Below are 19,935 nucleotides of genomic sequence, written 5' to 3'. Positions count from 1 at the left end.
TTAAATTTATCTATCTTTCGTTATGTAGCTATGTTTTCGTGTCAAATTGCTACTAGCACTCCGTTACAGCACTCCACATTGTCAAATTTCTTTCTCGTCGCTCAATATTCAATGTTAGCGTTCTTTAGCATATGAACACGTTACCTAGGAGGAACGTTTCCAGAGATACAGAGCAATGACTGGGAGAACAAAACCGCCTAACCCCTCACGTCTACTTTGAATTTAAACAGCAAGCGTTAAATCATGGGATTATAAGCAGACAACAATTATTTCTCTAGAGTCTGACTCCCTTTCTTGCTCTTAGTTCCATCTTCATAAAAAGTACTGGTGCATGTTCAACGAAGGAGAAGGTGTTGCTTGATTGGTCTAAACACATCACGTAACCGAATATTCGCCTTATAAAACTGGAGAATATCCTTTACGAAGAAGAAAATGATAATCGCGGACAAATATCTGAGCGCTTCTCCGCGTCAATCATTAGTTATTGTTCATTTTATATTCCCCATTTCCTACTTTAAAACGCGATGCGTTTTAAAGTAGACATGGTAGCCCTTTCCACATGTTCTGTTCTGTTTGACCCGGATGCAATTCCTCTGCATAAAATTAAATTTCAGCCAAAAACATCTTAAACATTTCTGAAGACACAGAGGGAAATAGTGAAAGTTCCCTCAGACTTTCCAAGTGAACTTATTTGCAATTTCGTTCCCAGGGGCTTCTCGGTTTTCAAAATGGCGGTTTTTTTGAAATGTGGGGGCGCCTGGGAACAAGTTTTGTTGCACGTGAGAAACAGGATTACTGGAAAATCAAGTGTTTCCCTCGTTTTATAAGGTTTATTCTTCATTTATTTTGTTTGAAAGAATTTTATCAGTTTCCGATAGATTTAGCTGATTCAATGCACTTTTTGAAAGCTATTCCCAGGATGAGTTGCTGAAGTTTATTGATACTTGGATCAGAAAAATTTGTTATCATGGATCTGTCATCACCATTTTGTTTACATCTAACCGAACCAGGTAAGACTTATATTTCACACCAGAACTTAACTAAGCAGCTAGCTCATAGCTGCGTAGGAGTCTGTTAAGCTCCTAAACGCTTCCTCTTACTTCACAGATGCACTAAAGCTGTGACAGATAATTATGGACTTGCATATTCCACATCTTAAATTATTTCAAAGGGGAACTTAAACATGTCTTGGATGGAACATTATGAACAACTGCAAATACAGTGTGTATATATTAGGCTGCTTGAATGGCTAACTAACTGGCTGACTTACTGTGTAGAAATTTCCAGAAAATTTCATACTCTACCACCTCCTATCACTGAATTGGTTCTTTTCTCTCCTCCTGCTAAACTGTTTATTGTGACAATTTAAGTGCTGTTTAATTCGTCTAAAAATAGCAAACAAGCAGTTCAAGTACACACTTTAAGTGCTGCTTCTTCTGTATAGAAACTGAATGGTTGTCTTAATTCATTATGAATACTGCATTTGTGATGAAATCTGTTCCACAGCACAACTACAGTTGAACCTGTAAATAAGCAGTCACCTAGGGGGAATGGTGGCATGATCAATAAATACTGGTTGACCACTTAATAAAGGTTCCATAGATGAGGGATATTACAAAAAACAATATACTGCACCATTTAATGCCAGAATTGTCTACTTGATATAAAGAATCTTGCTTGAAAATACAACTTACTTTGATTTAGGGAGAGGAATATGGATTACAAATCACTAGAAAGATTATTCTTAGTTTTATTGGAATAGTCCTGCTCTCAGTGACTGTTCAGTGGACAATAAAAACAGGCCGTTGGGATGTAGTAAAGGGAAACGACTTAATAGACGTGAAAATTACAGTAATAAAGGGAAAACAAATTCAGGACTTCGACGACTAACTGCTTAATACAGGGTGACTGCTTGATATAGTGTGCTTAATACAGATTCAAGTGTACCAGTCATATCATATCATATCTGTATCTATGTGATTTTCATTGAGTTTGAAAGTAATCCAGGGTGGCTGTGAGTTTGCTTTAATTTGTTGAGTTATTGGTCCAGAAAAATTGTGCCCCTTTCTCAACCATTTGGATTCAAAATCAAACCGACAGTGAAAGGTTCACTTGTATTCTCTCAGGCTTCGAGAAATCTGTTTTTAATTTGAGTTCTGAAAATTTTGTTTGTTCTGATTGTCTGTTGTGATTTCTTTGGGTTTGGTTTTGTGCCTCTAACTTTTAATGAGCTCCATTAACCCTATGAATCAGAAATTCAATCTCTGTGGTCCCTGTGATCAATAGCAGATGTTAGAAATAAATCATTATATAAGCATCTTAGACTTCCTTAAGTTTCTACCCACTCATTGGTCCATGATGTGCTGCCTTCCACCTTGTCTTTTCTAGATAAATGTTTGTTTATATCTGCAATTTTTTTCAGACTCCATTTGTGATTAATTTATTTTGATTCCTCTTCAAAAACTTTTAATTCCAAAATTTTAGTTGGAAACTTAAGGTGGGGGTTATCTGCGAGTGCAGCTTACTCTCCAGTGTCTACTGGATGTACTGATTAACCAACTACCCAACTACCTTACGCACTGAGCTAACAAAATTGGTTTTGCTCCACCAAAAGTCTTGTCAATTGCTGGTGCATCGAAAAATAGCAAAGTATTTTTTAATTACCAAATGTCAATCACATGGATATACAAGTTGAGCAGTACTTGAACCTAGGGATTCAGCTTAAACATAAACTTGAGAGCCATAATAGTGTATTCTGAGTATCATAAGTAATGAATGATTGTCATGCAGCAACCCAAGGTATAAATCTCCCACATCAGCAGTTGATTGCCACATAAAAATTAAATGTTTTGGCAGCCTTCTGCCTGAAAGACTTAATCAAATTTTTCTTGATTGACATATTTCTTTAAATCATGGCTTGAAAATCTGTCAGATTTCATGCCTGACAAAAATTTGTCCTGACACAACTGAGAAAACTTGACTCTAAAAATCCCATATGGAGTGATATATGGTATTTCAGCCTGGTTCATGCGAGTATAGAGCATGCTGACAACACTGATATTCGCTTTAGAAATAAAGTTTGTTTTGAAAATTGAAAGTGATGAGTGGGGAATTAACAGATTCTTTACTATAAAACAAATAGACATGCAAGCTTTGACTGTGCTCTGTTTTACTGTAAAGCACTTAAGAAGTGGTTACAGCACTCAAGAAGTGGGGAGAAACACTTGACTTCGTTTCCTGTTTCTCCCTACACTACTTTCATGCTTTAGCTGCCTTCTGTGTGATTTTTCTGTCTTCTGTGTGATTTTCCTGCCTTCCGTGTGATTTTTCTGCCTTCCGTGTGATTTTTCTGCCAGGTCCGTGTGATTTTTCTGCCTTCCGTGTGATTTTTCTGCCTTCCGTGTGATTTTTCTGCCTTCTGTGTGATTTTTCTGCCTTCTGTGTGATTTTTCTGGTAAATTGACTTTGCTGTGCAGGGAAACAACTTGAAGCAAAATGATTCTTTTATGAAACTGCTGGATACCAATTTAATGGTGTTATATTTAAGCATCATGATTTCTTTCCTTTTCAGGATAACAAAATGCTCTTCTGCCTCTCTTGTGAAGCTGATTTCAATGAGATGAGTATTGATGTGATGAAAGCAAATATTGTATTGTGGTCAGAGTGTACACAAGATATGTTTCAACCTTTGGTTTGTTGCCCATCCAGAATTTAATGCTCTGTACCAAATATGTAAAACCTCAGGTCTAGTAAGGGCTGAAACACATCTAAGTCATTGTCAACTTACCAATCTTGTCCTGAGTTTTTTTAAAAAAGACTTGGTACCACAAAAAAAGGAAAGAAGGGAAGAAAAAGCTGTTTTTACCACTGGACTATCTTTATGTACTGAACATAGATGTAGAATGGTCTTTGTGCAAGAGATGGGTATCTAAGAACTGACCCACAAAGGAGTCAGTTTCACCCGAAAAATCTCTTGCTTAGTCTTAATCTGTGATGCAAAGACTTGGTCCCAGGAAAAAAAAGGAAAAGGAAATCCAGTGAGTGTGTTAAATGTTTCAATCACTGGACTGTCTTTATGCGCTGAACAGAGAGAAGACTTTGTAAAAGAGATGGGTGACTAAGAACTGACCCACAAAGAAGTCAGTTTTACCCTTTTTACTAATACTTGGAACTCTCACACTGATCAAAATTTGTTTGATTAACAGCTTCTTAGTTATTATTATTTTTTTGTTACATTGCAGAACTAAGACACTCACTCGGTGTTCGCCGTCTCTGTTACCATGGAAAAACTCTTTCTCTCTCTCTGGAGGATTGAATGGTAAGGGGCAATCATTACTTCTCAGGAAAATTACATTTTTGTACTACTGGTAGTTTCTTGCGATGTCTAAGAAATGTAAATGGAACGACAGTATCGTTAGTATCTCGCGCTCATTTCAGGATTCCATTTTCATTGAATCGTCGGTTCGGAATCTCATGCACTTTTAGGATTTTCGTTCGTTCGATTATTATGTTTGTATCTCGCCCACTCGTGACGTCAGTAGCTCGTGACGTTAGTATCTCGCTCATGATTAAATTCTCTTTTATTGGATTGTTACGTTAGCATCTTGCGCACTTTAAGGAGTCTTTTATTGGATTGCGTTAGTATTTCGCGCACTTTAAAGATTCTCTTTCATCGGATTGTTGTGTAAATATCTCGCGCACTTTTAAGGTCCTCTTTGACTGGATTGTAGCGTCAGTATCTTGTCAACTTTGAGAATTCTCTTTCATTGGACAGTTGCGTTAGTATCTCGCATACTTTAGGATTCTCTTTCATTGGATTGTTGCTTTAGTATCTCGCGTACCTTTAGGATTCTCTTTATTGGATAGTTGCGTTAGTATCTCGCGTACCTTTAAGACTCTCTTTATTGGATTGTTACGTTAGTATCTCCCGTACTTTTTACTATTCTCTTACATTGGATTGTAATGTTAGTATATCGCGCACTCTCAGGATTCCTTTTTCATTCGATCGTGACGTTGGTAGCTCGTGACGTTAGTATTTCGCGCGCTTTTAGGATTCTGCTTGATTGGATTGTTGGGTTAGTATCTCGCACACTGTTAGGATTCTCTTTCATCAGATTGTTGCGTTAGTATCTCGCGCACGTTTTGGATTCTCTTCCTTTTGATTGTTCCGTTAACATCTCGCACACTTTTAGGATTCTCTTTCTTTTGATTGTTGCGTTGGTATCTTGCGCACTAGTAGGATTTTCTTTCATGGGATTGTTACGTTAGTATCTCCCAAATTCATGGATTCTCTTTGATTGGATTGTTACGTTAGTATCTCGCACACTTTTAGGATTCTCTTTGATTAGATTGTTACGTTAGTATCTCGTGCACTTTTAGGATTCTCTTTGATTGGATTGTTACGTTAGTATCTCGCGCAGTTTTAGGAATCTATTTGACTGGATTGTTACGTTAACATCTCGCACACGTTTAAGATTCTCATGGATTGGATTGTTACGTTAGTATCTCGCGCAGTTTTAGGATTCTATTTGACTGGATTGTTACGTTAGTATCTCGCGCAGTTTTAGAATTCTATTTGACTGGATTGTTACGTTAGTATCTCGCGCAGTTTTAGAATTCTATTTGACTGGATTGTTACGTTAGTATCTCGCGCAGTTTTAGGATTCTATTTGACTGGATTGTTATGTTAGTATCTCGCGCAGTTTTAGGATTCTATTTGACTGGATTGTTACGTCAGTATCTCGTGCACTTTTAGGATTCTCATTGCATGGATTGTTACGTTCGTATTTCGCGCACCTTTAGTATTCTCTTTCATTGAATTATTGCGTTAGGATCTTGTGCAGTTTATGGATTTTCTTTGTTTAGATTCTTACGTTGGTATCTCGCGCACCTTTAGGATTCTCTTTTATTGGATTGTTGCGTTAGGATCTTGTGCACTTTTAAGATTCTCGGATTGGATTGTTACGTTAGTATCTTGCGCACCTTTAAGATTTTCTTTCATTGGATTGTTGCGTTAGGATTTTGTGCACTTTTAAGATTCTCTGATTGGATTGCTACTTTAGTATCTCGCGCAGTATCAGGATTCTATTTCGTTTGATTGTTACGTTAGTATCTTGCGCACCTTTAGGATTCTCTTTCAATGGATTGTTACGTTAGTATCTTGCGTACTTTTAGGATTCTCTTTCGTTTGATTGTTACGTTAGTATCTTGCGCGCTTTTAGGATTTTCTTTAATTGGATTGTTACGTTAGTATTTCGCGCACTTTTAGGATTCTCTTTCGTTTGATTGTTAGGTTAGTATCTTGCGTACTTTTAAAATTCTTATATGAGCACGATCCTTCGCAGTGAAGCACTATTTGAGCAATAGTGAAAATCAGACCTGAAAAAAAATTTCAGGCCTGTACGGGATTCGAACCACTGACCTCTGCGATACTAGTGCAGCGCTCTTACCAATTGAGCTAACAAGCCAACTGGGAGCAGGCCATCAAATTAATTCGACATAAACCCGTATATATCATATATATCATATACGGGTTTATGTCGAATTAATTTGATGGCCTGCTCCCAGTTGGCTTGTTAGCTCAATTGGTAAGAGCGCTGCACTAGTATCGCAGAGGTCAGTGGTTCGAATCCCGTACAGGCCTGAAATTTTTTTCAGGTCTGATTTTCACTATTGCTCAAATAGTGCTTCACTGCGAAGGATCGTGCTCATATACGTCTCATAACCGCAGTTCACACATATGTTTCATATGTTTGTTGTTGTTTTAAAATTCTCTTTCATTGGATTGTTACGTTAGTATCTCGCGCACTTAGGATTCCCTATTGTTTGATTGTTACGCTAGTATCTTGCGCACTATCAGGATTCTCTTTCATTGGATTGTTGTCTTAATATCTCGCGGACTTTTAGGATCCTCTTTGATTGGATTGTAGCGTCAGTATCTCGTGCACATTTTGGGGTTCTCTTTCATTGAATTGTTGCGTTAATATCTCGCACACTTTTAGGATTCTCTTTCACTGGATTGTTGCGTTAGTATCTCGCATACCTTTAGGATTCTCTTTCATTGGATTTTATTGCGTTGGTATCTCGCACACTTTTAGGATTCTCTTTCATTGGATTGTTGCGTTAGTATCTCGCATACTTTTAGGATTCTCTTTCATTGGATTGTTGCGTTAGGATCCTGTACACTATATGGATTTTCTTTGATTGGATTGTTACGTTAGTATCTCGCGTACCTTTAGGATTCTCTCTGATTGGATTGTTGCGTTAGGATCTTGTGCACTTTATCGATTTTCTTCCACTGGATTGTTACGTCAGTGTCTCGTGCTCCTTAAGGATTCTCTTTCGTTTGATTGTTACGTTAGTATCTCGCGCACTTTTGGGATTCTCTTTTATGGGATTGTTACGTTAGTGTCTCACACACTATTAGGATTCTCTTTCATTGGAATGTTACGTTAGGATCTTGCGGACTTAAGAGTTCTCTTTTATTGGGGTGTCGCGTTAGTATCTGGCAGACTTTCAAGATTCTCTTTGATTGGATTGTTACGTTAGGATCTCGCGCACTTTTAGGATTCTCTTCCATTTAATTGTTACGTATCTCGTGCACTTTTAGGATTCTCTTTGATTGGATTGTTACGTTAGGATCTCGCGTACTTTTAGGATTCTCTTCCATTGAATTGTTTTGTAAGTATCTCGCGCACTTACTAGATACTCCTTGATTGGATTGTTGCGTTAGCATCAGGCGTACTTTATGGATTTTCTTTCATTGAATAGTTGCATTAGTATCTCGTGCAGTTTTGAGATTTTTTTTCATTGGAATAATTACGTTAGTACCTCGCGCACTATAAGGATTCTCTTTCATTGGATTTTTACGTAGTATCTCGCGCACTTTTAGGATTCTATTTCGTTTGATTGTTACGTTAGTATCTTGCGCACTAGTAGGATTTTCTTTGGTTGGATTGTTACGTTAGTATCTCGCGCACCTCAAGGATTCTCTTTCATTGGATTGTTGCGTTAGGATCTTGCGCACTTTAAGGATTCTCTTTGATTGGATTGTTACGTTAGTATCTCGTGCACATTAAGGATTCTCTTTCATTTGAATGTTACGTTACTATCTCGTGCACTATAAGGATTATCTTATTGGATTGTTACGTTAGTATCTCGCGCACTGTTGGGAATCTCTTTCGTTTGATTGTAACGCTAGCATCTTGCGCACTTTTAAGATTCTAATTGATTGGATTGTTACGTTAGTATCTTGCGCACTGTTAGAATTCTCTTTCGTTTGATTGTTACGTTAGTATCTTGCGTACTTTTAGGATTCTCTTTGATTGGATTGTTACGTTAGTATCTCGCGTACTTCGGATTCCCTATTGTTTGATTGTAACGCTAGTATCTTGCGCACTATCAGGATTCTCTTTGATTGGATTGTTACGCTAGTTTCTCGTGCACATTTAGGATTCTATTTCATTGGAATGTTACGTTAGTATCTCGTGCACTATTAGGATTCTCTGATGGGATTGTTACTTTAGTATCTCGCGCACTTTTAGGAATCTCTTTCGTTTGATTGTTATATTAGTATCTTGCGCACTTGTTGGATTCTCTGATTGGATTGTTGTTAGTATCTCGCGCACTTTCAGGATTCTATTTCATGGGATTGTTACGTTAGTGTCTCGCGCACCATCAAGATTCTCTTTCATTCGATTGTTGTGTCAATATCTCACACACACTTTAAGGATTCTCATTCGTTGGATTGTTACATTAGTATTTGACGCACTTTCAGGATTCTCTTCCACTGAATTGTTACGTTAGTTTCTCGTGCACTTTTAGGAATCTCTTTCGTTTGATTGTTACGTTAATATCTTGTGCGCTCACAGAATTCTCTTTTATTGGATTGTGACGTTAGGATCTTGCGCACTTTATAGATTCTCTTTGATTGAATTGTTAAGTTAGTATCTGGCACACTTTTAGGTTTCTCTTTGTTTGGATTGTTGCGTTAGGATCTCGCGCACGTTATGGATTCCTTTTTATTGGATTATTGCGTTAGTATCTCGTGCACTTTTGAGATTCTTTTTTATTGGATTGTTACGTTAGTATCTTGCGCACAATTAGGATACTCTTTGACTGGATTGTTGCGTTAGTATCTCATGCACCTTTAGGATTCTCTTTCAGTGGTTTGTTTCATTAGTATCGCGCGCACCTTTAGGATTTCTTTCATGGAATTGTTGCATTCGTCTCTAACACACCTATAGGATTCTTTTTCATTTGATTGTTGGGTAAGTATCTTGCGCATTTGTTGGATTGTCCGTCGTTGCATTACGTTAGCATCTCTAGAATTGTTGCGTTAGTATTTCGCGCATTTTATGATATTTTTTATTGGATTGTTACATTAGTATCTCGTGCACTATTAGGATTCTCTGTGATTGGATTGTTACGTTAGTATCTTGCACACTGTTAGGATTCCCTTTCATTAGCTTGTTATGTTAGTAACTTGCGCACCTTTAGGATTCTCTTCCATTTGATTGTTTCGTTAGTATCGCGCGCAACTTTAGGATTTCTTTCATGGAATTGTTGCGTTCGTCTGTAGCACACCTTTAGGATTCTTTTTCGTTTGATTGTTGGGTAAGTGTCTTGCGCAGGTTTTGGATTCTCTGTCGTTGGATTACGTTAGTTTCTCGCTCACTTTTAAGATTGTCTTTTGTCTGATTGTTTCGTTGGTACCTCGCGCACTATTGGGATTCCTTTTTCATAGGATTGTTACGTTAGTGTCTGGCGCACTTTTAGGACTTTCTTTAGGATTGTCGCGTTCATATCTCGCACACGTTTAGGATACTCTTTCACTGGATCTTACGTTAGTATCTCGCGCACTCTAAGGATTCTTTTTCTTAGAACTGTTGCGTTAGTATCTGGGGCACTTTTAGAATTATCTTTCATTGAATTGTTGCGTTAATGTCTTGCGCACTTTTAGGATTCTCTTTTCATTGGAATGTTGCATTAGTATCTCGCGCACTATTGGTATCCCTTTTTCACTTGACTTTTGCGTTTGTATCTCGCGCACTTTTAGGATTTTCTTTCAGTATATTTTTACGCTAGTATCTCGTGCCCTTTAAAGATCCTTTTTCCTTTGGTTGGAACGTAAGAATCTTGTGCATTTTTAGGAATCGCGTTCATTTGATTGTTACGCTAGCATCTTGCGCACTTTTAGGATTCTAATTGATTGGATTGTTACGTTAGTATCTCGCGCACTTTTAGGATTCTCTTTCGTTTGATTGTTACTTTAGCATCTCGCATGCTTTAAGGATTTTCTTTCATTGGATTGTTGCGTTCCTATCTCGTGCAACTTCAGGATTCCCCTTCATCCGACTGCTATAGTGGTACCTTAAGCACTTTGAAGTTTCTCTTTCCTTGGATTGTTACGCTAGTATCTCGCGCATTCTATGATTATCAAACCATGGATTTACTTCGTCCGATTGTTATGTTGGTATCGCGCATACTTTTAGGATTCTTTTCTTTGGATTGTTGTCTTGTTAGAACCGTTTTGGACTTAGTTAAATATTCTTGGAGCTGTTGGTCTTGCCGCCCTTTTTCGTTGTTTAGCATAATGTTGTTTAGTATTTTAACGCTATCTAAACATTTACATCAACAAATATTGAACCGGTCTGCGCACAAATGCCGGTCAGAAAGAATGCTGGTGCCCTCTTGAAAGTTAAAGCATATTCTCTTTCAAAATCGGAAAAAAAAAATTCGGTAAGTCAGTTAGTTTAAATTAAACGACAATATTTCCAGAGGAAGCAGAGCAAAACAAATACAGAACTTCAAAAAAATTAGGGCGCTTGACATCACAATTATTTGATCATTAAAATTTGGTAGTCTCGCACCATATGTTTATGTATAGTAGATGAATAAAATGTGAGAGCTCTTAATTTTCTCAGAAGTTTTAAATCCCGTTTAAAATGTTCCAAATTTATGAAGTTTCTGGTAATAAAGCCACATGTTATAATATTTTTAGGCGTATTTTCCAATTTTTGTGTCATTTTCAAAGAGATCTACTTATTTACAACTGCATATTAGTTGAACCGTTGTGTGCATGTAAATAATTACTCAGTATGGTTTAGTGCTGTCATGTGTTTGACGTGTTTTTCTTCTTTCAGGTACCGTGAAGGTAAAGATTACAAGTTTAGAGGGAATCTCATTGGAAACGAGTGGTAAGTTAATTTCAGTTGTATAACGACGCCTTAGTGTCTTAAATTTATTTTGTAGTCTTTGGACTAAATTATTGCACTGTCTTAGTAATTTCTTCCTGTCAAGATTGCCGAAGAAGTCTCGTCTTTATGGGACTCAATTTTTAACGCATACGCATTATTTCATACTGTGTATCATAACGTTACATAGTGACTCATTCTAGGTTTTTTCCCTTCATCTCTTCACAGATTTCATGCCGGAAAAATGACCATATAAAGGAAAAAAAGTTTCATTCTTGGAGAGGACGAAAAATTGGGGGTCGATCCGCCACCGTCCTCCACCACACTCGCCTCTTACTGTATAGTAATAAGATAGACATTTGTTTCATCAAACGCATGCGTTTGAAATCAATGTTACTACCACGAGGTAGACAACTTTTAAAAATAATAATTTCTGACATTTTATTCCTATCGACTTCCTGGTTGGAATCTAACATCTTTCTTCCTCGGTGTGAAGCTATCTTAAGTTCTCGACACTAAAAGTAAAAGAAAACAAAAACTATATTCAGACAATATCCAACAAACTAAATATAATAATCTTTAGTTAGCAATAATTTCCATAAAATCCTCTACAATACAAAATATTAACAGCGTAAAAAACGATCGAAAATAAGTCACTTTCGGCTCACATCTACTCCTTTTTTTTTTTTTTAATGTCAAAGTGGCTAGACAAACAAACTACATGTAATAAAAGCACTAAGTCAAATTAATTTTCAATTCTGATAAGCAAAGTTTTCAATAATTTCACCAATGATATCAAACAATTTCAGCGAAGTAAGATTCGCAGAAAGCTTCCTACGGGGTTATCTGCTACAAATTTGTTGAAATCGAATTCAAATTATTCGTTAACCTCACAAGTTTTAAAACAATCAAAAGAAATCAAAAAACCTAAAACATGCCCCAACGGAAGAATTTAATTTTTATCACTGACAAACAATTGGAGTCAGTGCTACCTGTGCTGAGCACGTCGAGAATAATTTTTTCATAGATTTATCATTCCATGATGCAGGTTGGAAAAAACACTGAAGCGAAAAGAGCAGAAGGATGAACTTGCGACAAATTTCAGCAAAGACAAACAGCACGGATTTTGTGGATCCTTTTATAATTGACAAATCGTCCTTTGTCTGATTCAGTTCTAGGGCTACGATCAACCTCTCAGTAGCCGAAACGTCCTGACTTCCAAGTTATGGTTAACGCTCGATCGGACCCATGGAATGATTCTCTCAAAATTGTTTAAAAGTGAATATGTTGGTTTCCTGTATGACACATAAGAGTTGCATAACTTTCTAACCTGTAATCACACCATCAACTCTATTAGCTTGAAATTTTCAATCCCTGTTGGCATCACTAGCAACTCTTTCATGAAGATAGTCTTAAAGAAAAATTGGTCTTCCGCAAAAAGAAAAAAACAAAAACAATTTGAGAACAAAAAAGATAAACAAATTGGCTAGAATGCTCCACAGCAAATTTCGGAATATCTACAACAGTGAAATGAAATAATAATAAAAGAACATAACTATACCAATATTGTGGTAAAAAGGGTTAATAAAACTAGAGCTACTTTTGTTTCCTGGATGATCCTCTAACAGAAGGCAATAAATAAATTTTGTTCCTCCTATTTCTTTTTTCCCATATCGTTGCACAGCGTGAAATTCACTCTTGGAATCGAACTTGCATATAATTTGTTGCGTTTGGCAAGTGAATTTCTGAAAGGGCTGAGCATGTTAAGAAAAATTGACATAGCCTATCTAGCAATATCAGTAAAACACAGCCTGTCGAAAGACAACTAAAATTGATTTTAATTTGTTCATCCGAACTATCAGTGAACACAGTGACCTAAAAAATAACTGACTGCAGAAAATGGTTCTCTTTGGGATATATTGAATATATATACAACATCCACAACTTTCTAACCTGTGATCAGAACGGCAACACTATCAACTTCTAACTTTAACTCCGCGTTGACATCACAAACAATTCCTCAATGTCTTCAAAGAGCAATAATTCGTCTACAATGACATAATCAGAGAAAAAAGTTATTGCAATATGAAACAGATTATTGCATTTGACAACACAGTACAAGACAATGTTGCAGTATGTCTATAGAAGGGAAGTAAACAACAATATAGAGATGGAGCCATTGAAAAAAAAAATTGTATCTCTTGTACATTGTCTCCCATTCCACGCCATGTAATTACCCTTGAATGTACTCTTACCCCAATCCTTGTAGAGGAAAGATTCAAATCCCAAACTACAATCCATTTCAGAAATAGATTCCACGTTGCCATATGTCTGTTCAGTAACAGATCACAGATGACATCAAAATGTAGTAAGAACAACAATCATGGCACACAAGGGGCAGCTGACTGTGTCACTGATTTTCATTAAATGATCAAATTAAAGTAACATGTTGTGATGGTGATGTCATCTATGTGTCTGTCTTCCAGTGGATAATACCGGTAAATAAGAACCAATGAAAATTTGTGTAGGATTCAGCTTAACATACGAATTGATCTGCTAGTGTTTCTTAATGGTCAAGTATTAAGTTTCACTCCTGTCACTTCATCCATCCACTGCTCTTCAAATAATTTTTTGAAATTATGAAAGAGCGATGTGTACATGATTTTTGTCATAATAATTGTGATGAAGTGTAGGCAAAAGAAAAAGAGATTTCACGTGCCCAAGGTTCTTACTTGAGGCTTGGTCACTCAATCAGTCAAGGACCTGTTAAGTCAGCTAACTAGCCATTTAACCAGTTATGTAGTCTTGATGTTGTCACTCTATCATTAAGCCAGACAGTCCAAAAGTCAGTCAATCAGTCACCCAGCTATCCCACCAACCTGTCAGTGTTTCTGTCACTCAGTCAGTCATTGAGTCAATCATCTGCCAGTTGAGTCAATCATCTGCCAGTTAAGTCAATAAGCAATCATTCACACAGACAGCTAGTTCACCAGTCAATGAGCTTGTTAGTTTAATCAGCCTTCCAGCCAGCCAGTCAATGTGTCCGTCACCCATTCCATCATCTACATATCCCATCAGTCAACAACTTGATCAATTTTACAGTTAGTCCATCAGTACCTCAGTCAATCAACCATCAAGTCATTCAGTGCATCAGTTACTAGGTCAGCAAGTTAGTTCAACAGTCAGTCACTTGGTCAGTCAGTATTCAGTCAGTAACTCACTTATTCAAGTCAGTTAAAAAAGTCATTCTGTCCAGCAGCAAGTCACTTAGCCAGCCAATCAGTTCACTAGTTTTCAATGAGTCAGTAAGTCTATCACTCAATTAGTCAGTCAGACAACAAATCAGTTCATTGGCCAGTGAGTCAGTAAGTGAATTATTCTGGCAGCCTTTCATTAACTAGTTGTTTGTTTGTTCAATCCGTCTGTCCATTATCCAGGTAGCCCCTCAATCAGTCGATCAATCAGTTAGTATATTAGTCAGTTAGTGACTCAGTCAATCAATAATCATCAGCTCAACATGGACTGTGAGTCAGATGTCTGCACCACAGTTGATCAGTCAGGCTCACCCAGTCTATTGGTCATTTAGAAAGTCAGTCATTCATTCACTCATTCAACCAGAGCATCAGTTTGTCATCTGATCAGTTAATCCAAAAGTCAGTCAGTCCATCAGCAATCCAATCAATCAGTAAGTCATATAGTTAAGCAGTCAGTTGGTCAGAGAGTCGGTCTCTTATTCCGTCACTCAGTCAGTCGATTACTCTGTAAGTCATGAAATCAGTCAGTCAGTCACTCATTCAGCCAGCCAATCAGTGTGTCAGTTACTCAGTCAACTAGTTAGTCACTGCGTCCGCCAGTCAGTCCACAGCTTCCTATCATTAGTCTTTTAGTAAGTCACTCAGTCAGTCATCCAGTCATCCAAACAGACTACCCCTTGGTCCATCATTAGCTGCTCAGTCCGCTGGTCAGTGAAACAGTTAGTGGATCATTACATATAGCCAGCCTGTCAGTCCACTACAGTGTAGTTACCAGTGTAGGTTGGTTAGTATATAATTTAATTGATCACCACCACTCGTAATTAGTGAGTAAGTAAGCCATGTAGTCAGTTAACAAGCCAGTCTGTCAGTCATTTGATAAGTTAAATGGCCTGTACATCTCTCAGTCTCTCTGACTGTCCATTTGTCTGTCTGTCTGTTTGTATTCAGTCAGTTACTCAAAAGCCAGTCTATGTTAGTCAGTCAGTCAGTCAGTCAGTCCACCAATCTAGTCAGTCAGTCATCCAGCGACTCAGTCACAGTGTATGTCACTTGCAGAGTCACTCATTCATTTAGCCGCTCAGTGCACAAGTCAGTGCATCATTAAGTCCTAATTGCATGTAGCCAGCCTGTCAGTCCACTACAGTGTTGTAGTAGGGATTCCCATAGCAAGTAAATCTGCTTGTTTTATATCAAAGTTAAATCTATCTATAGCTCAAGCACTCCATAACAGTTTTCTTACCCTAACAAAGAAAGGACCAGCTTAAAATAAATGTCAATCAACTGTGTTGCACTGTTTGTAAACTGTACTCCTCATTCCACCTGAAAAAGAAACAGGATAATTTCCATTAGTTTTTTTTCCCATTGAGTAACAAACTGTCACAAGTTAAATTCATCGCATGCAAAATAATTCTCAAATGCATAAGAGAAACATGCATTTTAAATGCATGTCATTTTCACCACCTATACACATTTTGCCTGCAAAGTGAAAGTGTGAAACATGCACACAGGGTTCTCGCTAAGTCAAGGAGTAGATGGCCAGCTGCGTGGAGTAAACAGCTGACAATTCAAGAGCACCTTCCTGGGGTCAACGCTCATAGTCTCTCCCACATAAATCCTCCCCCATATAAATGCTCTCGAATGCTACTTTAAACATTTTTTTTAAAGACATCTGCAAAGCAAGACAGGGGTTGGTTGGCTAGGCAAACGTGAGTAGAGATGAGATGAGGGCTCAAACAGCAAGGAAATGTAAAAGCACAATTTGTTAAATGCAAAAACAAATTTAAATGAAGTTGTCTATTCATTAATTTTTTTTTAGAAGTGGCTTGTTTCAATGTTAATTACAGTGTACAATCATGTTGTTTTACATAGAAGTAAGCTGCTCAGAAATCAAAGTTAGTAGCTGATTTTTCAAGCCAGCAGCTGGCACTTAATGAGAACCCTGTGCAACATTTCCTTTCACCCTTACCACCCTAACATCAGTTTGCATATTCTCCATACTGTTCTCTGTAAATTTCCTTATGTGCTGACAAGAAGAAACTGTTTCACAATCAAGAGCTTCTTAAGTTGGTGATCATCATGATTTCCTTCATTGCAGCCTTACAATGTAATGCATGATTCAGAATTGTTATTATAAGGAGAAATTAGTTACTCTTGGAGGTCAAAAAGTCAACAAAAAAAAATTGTGAATACAATCAGCAATAAAATAGTTGATGAACTGCAGTGGCAGATTTGGAATCAAGTCAAAACTGGCTTTTCTGTCTGCTTATTGTGAGAAAAAAATTAGTCCTACAGAATTTTGGTATGCAACCTATATAATTTGCTTTAAATAAGTCTGGATCTGTAATCCTATGCATCTTCATTTCAAGCAATTCATGTCAGCTTCTCCCCTGAATATAAAATGTTCAATCCTAGGATACATTGCTGAGGACGTCAATCTACTTTGTGCCTTTGTTTGTATATTGTACTCTTTGTCTCACCTATCACAAAAACTGTTAAATTCAAAAAATTTAATAGATTTCTCACTGAGGGGCAAAGCACTGTGGGTTAAGTATCAGTATTTGAGTTTTCTTATGTTTGTAAAGTGCTGCTTATGTCTGCAATAGCATTGCATAATAATAATGTTTATTGACAATTCAAACAAAAAGTGAATAGAAGAAAAAAAATTCTCTCTTTCTAGTTTATCTCCTAAAAAAAGGAATTAAAATATAAAATATACAGTATACATCTGTTTTAAAATACAAGAAGGTAACTTCATGTTCATGTAAAACACTTGTTCAAATTATGTCTCAGCAATTTCTTTTGGAAAATTATTGGCACATCATGTGGCACATCTGTCAGATATAATTTCTATAAGCTACACTACTTGTAAAAAACAAGCAAATATTTGTTGAAAAATTATTTCATGAGGGAGTGTACGAGTCTCTTTCTTTTTTGATTCACCAAGTGTGTGGACATTATTTATGGAGAGTTGCCTCACAAAACATGATAACATCTGGTTAATGTTTTCATGCATGTGTCCCATGACCAAGAATGACATTTAGATCTGTTGAAAGATATTAAGCGTAATTTAATTTGTGGACTCCTGCTCTGGTTGATATAATTTCAACTGAATGAGCCAAATCATCAGTGAGAATAACATTGCATACCATGAAACAAAGTGATATGTCAGCTAAAACTAGTGGGCTCGACACTCAATTATCCATGATTTGAAGGTGACTGTCCTGAAGTTTTTGCTTCAAGCAGGAAATCATATAGGGCACAACCTGCTTTTGCCAATGACAGTGCATTTCATTTATTCATATACAATCAACATCACAATTGATGAAACCTCACCATTCAAATTACAATATCATGGTAGGAATAACAAATTAATTTCAAGCATAACAACAAAATATTCAAATAAATACCAGTTATCATTACAAGGTGTAAGATATGATACATGAAAATTGTCTATCCACTAAAATTGTTCAGAGCTACAACTCCATTTAATGGAAATTGATCATTGCAAATGCATTAAATTATCCAATATCAATTAGTAAAGTTACCTTTTTGATATCAATTGCTATCAATAGATTGACGATGAATATCCTAGTAACTGATATTGAGTAACAGAAAATGTGCACTTTGTTTTCTACCAGAAATATTTCCTGTTCCTTGCACTAGCATAGAGCATGAAAATGCAGAGTCTACAGCTGTGAAGCTTCATTTCATGTTACTTATTTTCCGGTCTCCAAATGACTTTCAACTCGGTTTGTAAGCTGACATCACTATAACTCTTCATTTGGTAAACATCACTCGTCATCACAATCATAGTATTCACTGGTTGACTATAAATTATCCATATAAATCATTCAATCAATTGTTATCAATTGGTAGTGATTGACAGCGACTTCCATCGATAATTGTATCAATTTCATTGATGGAAGACCCTAAATTTGCTCTTTGTATATTTACAACATAACCAAAGTAAAGCGCGTGCTCTGATTGGTCAATTTAGCATCCCTCATTTGCCCATGGGTGTACGCTGCTGACATGAGCAAATGCAAAGACTATTTTTCCGTGTGCGATTGTTTTTTCTGTTTACGTAAGATTTGTTAAATAAAAGGGAACTCTTTAGCTACAATGTGTTAATGTTATGTTATAAAACAAACGGTACACACCACAGCGTACACTATTGAGTTATGGATGCACTTGGGAGGTTTGCTAAGCACGCTTCTTTCGTGCTTAGCAACCTCCCGTGTGCATCCATAACTCAATAGTGTACGATGTTGTGTTTACCATTTGTTAATTAGGAGCAAATTTAGGAAGTAAGAAACAGGTTATAGAATGTTTCTTACTTCGCCCCCATGAGGCACTCGAGAATACCTAAGAATAAGTATCACCAATTAAAGCTTACTTTTTTCAAGTTATTAGAAGAGAATAGAAGTCTAAAAACACCTCTGTCTCCATAACAAGTAGTTTGTGTGTTTTTCCTTACCTTCGGTATGCACACACACTTTGGAAAAGCACACTTGACACGTGGTCTCCAGTTCCTCTGATTTTCGCCTTTATCAGCATTCAGATATCGCCAAAATAGGATAAACATACTTTATAATCCTATTTATATCGCTCTTTCTGTCCGGGGTCTTGCATAAACTTAACAAAAACGCTTTTTTCACAGAGGTGTTGTGGACCTCTTCCGCCATCTTGAATTCGTTTTGATTCCCATTTCCCCTCGGATTACATGCGAGTTTTTTTGTTTTTAGCGCGAGGATCACGCGCTCAATTCAGTAGATTTTACATTGATTATCTTTCCCTCCTTCTCCTTTCAACCTTTTACTCTCTTCAATTAACTGGTATGGACAGAAATGGGAGTAGAACAGGATAGCAAATGAGGTAAAAGAAGGCCCGCGCAATCACCATTTGATTACTGCTGGAATTGAATGAAAATGCAGATGAGCATACTTCAAAAAAAAAAAAAAAAATGATAAGGAGGGAAACTAGACGCTATCCAACGGATACATCGACATACATCCAACCCCTGCATCCATCAAAAAAAAAAAAAAAAACGTGTTGCGCTAACCACCTGATGGAGATCTACCAACTAGTGGATAGATGAAACCACTTCTGAACAACAGGGGCCTGATGAATTAACCTCACTTTCAGGTTGATGGTACCATTTCGCGACTCCAGTTTGTAGAGGATCATAGCCTCTTGTAAGACTTAACACAATGTGGCTAACGATCTCTATCACTTTGTTGCTTCTCATCAGAAAGAATACGTCAAACCTCAAATCAGAAATTGATGGATGACCGTGTCTGTTATCGATTTGAGCAGTTAGTCGTGTGACATACTCGGCCCCGAAATAGGATAACCGCCCTTGTTTAGCCTGGGTTGGGTTGTTCGAAAGGGGGTTAACGTTAATCTTAACCTTGGCTTTAATTTCCCATGTAGAAGAGTGCTTATAAGAGCTAAGACTGAGTGGGTCTTCTCTCATTATGACTCGA

The 19,935-nt window shown here is 37.1% G+C and overlaps 2 long non-coding RNA genes across 3 annotated transcripts; one reads left to right on the top strand and one right to left on the bottom strand.

Annotated features, from left to right (window-relative positions):
- Positions 1–730: 730 nt before the first annotated feature.
- Positions 731–11,649, top strand: LOC111342046 (uncharacterized). Of its 2 annotated transcripts, none has more exons than XR_002695909.2 (5): positions 731–828; positions 909–1,010; positions 3,572–4,318; positions 11,145–11,198; positions 11,424–11,649. It is a non-coding gene; the product is annotated as an uncharacterized LOC111342046 (long non-coding RNA). The 2 variants fall into 2 exon arrangements; XR_002695908.2 differs by having other exon boundaries at positions 758–828; positions 919–1,010.
- Positions 11,611–19,370, bottom strand: LOC111342047 (uncharacterized). The gene is made up of 5 exons (XR_015991076.1): positions 18,927–19,370; positions 15,690–15,769; positions 13,149–13,243; positions 12,526–12,623; positions 11,611–11,710 (listed from the first exon to the last, which is right to left on the bottom strand). It is a non-coding gene; the product is annotated as an uncharacterized LOC111342047 (long non-coding RNA).
- Between the last annotated feature and the right edge of the window lie 565 nt (positions 19,371–19,935).

The sequence above is a fragment of the Stylophora pistillata genome, chromosome 8 (assembly GCF_964205215.1).
Source record: "Stylophora pistillata chromosome 8, jaStyPist1.2, whole genome shotgun sequence".
NCBI classification, from domain to species: Eukaryota; Metazoa; Cnidaria; class Anthozoa; order Scleractinia; family Pocilloporidae; genus Stylophora; species Stylophora pistillata.
This window is presented reverse-complemented; position numbering and strand designations above follow the sequence as displayed.